The sequence below is a fragment of the Mus caroli genome, chromosome 9 (genome assembly GCF_900094665.2).
Source record: "Mus caroli chromosome 9, CAROLI_EIJ_v1.1, whole genome shotgun sequence".
NCBI classification, from domain to species: Eukaryota; Metazoa; Chordata; class Mammalia; order Rodentia; family Muridae; genus Mus; species Mus caroli.
In genome coordinates, this window is record NC_034578.1 from 3,558,058 (window position 1) to 3,562,001 (window position 3,944).

The following is a 3,944-nucleotide window of genomic DNA, read 5'->3' on the forward strand; positions in this document are numbered from 1 at the left end:
ACAGGGCCCCCAATGGAGGAGCTGGAGAAAGTACCNAAGGAGCTGAAGGGATCCACAAACCTATGGGTGGAACAACATTATGAACTAACCAGTACCCCGGAGCTCTTGACTCTAGCTGCATATGTATCAAAAGATGGCCAAGTCAGCCATCACTGGAAAGAGATGCCCATTGGACATGCAAACTTTATATGCCCTAGTACAGGGGAACGCCAGGGCCAAAAAAATGGCAAAGGATGGGTAGGGAAGTAGCGGGGAGGGTATGGGGGACTTTTGGGATATCATTGGAAATGTAATTGAGGAAAAGATGTAATAAAAAAAATAGTATTATATGTAAAAAAAAAATTGATTTCCAAAAAAAAAAAAAAAAAAGAATGCTTTTCACTTCTGACAGCTCACTGAGATGCCCGATTCCTAACGGTTGTTATTAGAACAAACATACTTTGTCCACCTAAGAAGATTTGGCATAATGCCTGTCACATTCCAGAAGTTTAAGTAGAAGCTAAGGGGAAAATGGAGGTAAAGTCTTGTTACTTTCTTGGAACTCCTGTTCTCTTTGAGGAGACAAACATTGATACTGTGACAAGACTCAGGAAACCATGGCCCCTATGGAAGCATTGAGTGCACCAGGGAGTGGGTAAAGAAGGCATAACATGGCAAGGTACCTGAGGTAATAATGTCCAACTGAGCAGAGATTAAGGAGACCAGTGAAGAAAAACAGACTGGCGTCGGGTGGAATCGGTCTCTGGAAGCCCAAAAGGACATTAAAAGAGTGCTTAAAGGATGGCTTTGGCTGAATGTGAATTCTTTCTTCTATCTTTCAAGTAAGTCACAATGCCAAATATAAATGAATGGATCCCTTTCCTCCTCCCTCTTCCTTCCCATCTTCCTCTTCCTTTCCCTCTTATAAGAAGGAGCAATATTGGGCCATTCAACCCAACGGCATGTGATATCTGGTCCTTAGTAATTGAGTCATTTAATGGACACACTGATTTGGTTGTGTGGTAGGTGGTAGGTAATCATCAGCCATTCCTTTGAGACATGGAACTCACCTATGTAGGCACACTGAGGATGTCCTTTTTAGGTGAAGCCTCCGTTCCAGTCTGCTGGGTCTCACGGTGCCTCAGGAAGGGTCACTACAGTTCCACCACCCTCAGGAAGATGAATGTGGGTGTCCACATGAGCATCATTCCTTTCATTTCTGCTTTCCCAGGCACCCAGCTTGTCCCACAGTGAAGCTCACCTTCAGGACCGATTTTTCCACTCAGTCCCCTTGACATTTGTCCCAATTCTTCCAGAAATAACCTCAAAGACATCCTCAGAATTATACTTCATTGCCATTTTAGTTATTTCTCAATCTAGTCAAGTTGAAAGCCAAGGTTATTTATTCTAGGGGAGCTTTCATTTTTAATTAAAAATGGTATCAATGGGCTGAGGAGATTGCTCAGTAGACAAATCACCTGCCATGCAAGGGAAGACCAAAATTTGGATCCTCAGAGCCCATGTAACTGTTGGGTGGGTGTGACAACCTCTTGTAATTCTAGTTTGGAAAGGAAAGATAGGAAATCCCTAGGTCACCTAAGTAAAACAAGGAGCTCCATATATAACTGAGTGATCCTGCCTCAATTAATGCAGTGGAAAGTGACTGAAGAAGACACTCAATACCAACCTCAGGCCTCCATACACTTTTCCATACATGCATGGGAATCAAAACACAGGGAAGCCTCTTCACAGGAAGAAAATAGCTTCCACTTAAGGATCCACCACATGGCTGCTGGATTCACAGTGCCACTAGATGGCACCAGAAAGGCCTCTTAAAAAATTCTGAAGAACTTGGCCCAACTGTTGACCAAGTTACTCCTAACTTTATATCATTGACTTTGCATGAGGTTTGGCTTTTATGAGTTGAATAACACGTTTTTAAGGGTTTCTTAGTCCATACATGCCTCTGTCACTTATATAAAAGTCATGATGGCATATCATACAAAGTCACCAAAGCCTGTGGCATGAGCCCCTGAGAGTTGGGGCTTGTGAGTCAACACTGGCTTGTATTTGATCCAACCAGTGCCACACAGTGAGACCAGACCAGATGGTTCTTGCAGCAAGGGGACAGGAGAACCAAGTGGCCAGGCTATGATACTAAAACTTGTTTTTCAATGAAAGAAATAGAATGAGTAATTGGGGATAGAAAGAAGGCATTCAGTGTTAAAAAGCTTTCTTTCCCACACAGCCTAGTTTTCCTGATGTGGAGGGCCTGAGGTTTTGAACTGTATACCTTTGATTTACAAATGCTTATTTGCTTAGCAATTGCACCTATCAATGACCTCTGAGGACTCAGTTTCCTGAGCTTACAACTTATATATAGCCATCTTGGTAATTTTCTCGTAATGTCTTCCTTGTCCTAAATTGTCAAATTTATTCCTTAAAATTATATGCTTTTGCTCAGTTGTTTGTTTTGGATATGTTCTCACTTTGCAAACCAGGCTACTCTATATTGACTAGGCTGGCTTTAAACTCAGAGATCACTGTCTCTGTGTCTCAAATACTGGGATTAAAGGTGTCCATCACTCTGCTCAGCCAAAATAGATTCTTTAAGAAATAAAATTTATTTTCTAGTTAAAAGCCTGAATAGATCAAATTCCACTGCATAAATGCTGTTCCCATTCTCACATATCTCAGTCCACTTGCAAAATTTATTCTGTTACTCCTTCCCAGGAACATCCATACAGTCCCTGACTGATCTTTGAGCCTCTTTGTTACTTAGCCTCTCTGGATTTGTAGATTGTATCAGGATAATCCTTTACTAATGAGCCAATTTGCCCCAATGTGGGAGCTCTAATAAGCCGGGTACAGTGAAGGACACCGTGGGAATTGAAAGCATGTGCAAAGGAAAGTAAAGAAGCTTGGGGCCAGCGGTGAATAAACCTTGTAGAAGGACAAGGTAAAGGTAAAATGTGTTTTGTGTATGTGCTTAGATCTATGAGAAAATCTAGAGAAGCGAAGGTAATTCTCATAGGAGCTTTTAGTCTTTGGATCCTGACTAGAGATATCTTACACTGGAGACATGAGAGAAACGGTTTGAGAAAAGCAGTCCTCCCCACATATCCGGGTGATTTGGTGAAAGAAAAGGAAAATGAACATAAGCTGTTTGAGAGCTCTCCTAGGAACAGGAGGAAGTCGGGAAACATCCTGCCTCCTCTCAGGCTTCTACTGGAGAAATACTTGGTTCTGGGTCTCTTAGGTAGGAAATCTGGGTCCCTTCGGGATGTCTAATTCTCTTCCCTCTCTGTTCGTTGTCTGTCCTTGGCACACTAATCATCCATATCTGTCAAACTGTTTACTGTTAAGTCTGTGTTTTCATTTTGTAGTTTGATTGATTGTTTGTTGTTCTGTGTTTCATGCGCAAAAGAAAAATGGTTAAAACGTTATCTTCTGGTCGTTCAGCCCTTGATTTAGAAAGAAAAAGAGAAAAAGAAAAAAATAAATAAAAAGCAGTCTCAACTGATCTTTGGAGCCTTGCACCTGTAGTTAGGAGTTTAGCACAGCTGGTGAAAAGCCAGGAGCTTTTCTGTAAAAGCTGCTCTTAAAGGGGCCAGCGGCTTCTCAAGTTCTATGATAATGGAACTGATGACTGTTTATCCTAGAAAAATCTCTGTGCTTATAATTATTGGATTCAGCAGTTGACAAGGTGCTCCTTTCTTGAAATTACAGCTAGAAAAATTAAGAATTTTGTCTGGTTTAAATAAGTAAATGTATGCAGCCATTTCATTGTTGTTTTGACTGGTTTTAAAAGTATAAATATGATCTGTATGTCTTGGTTATCAATTATTGGCTTATAAGTTATTGGGTATGATTAAAAAGTTGTAATATTGGTAACAGAAAGTTGGCTTAAACTGTTAACTCTGGGTCGGAGTAATTCATAACTACAACATGTGGCATGAGCCAAC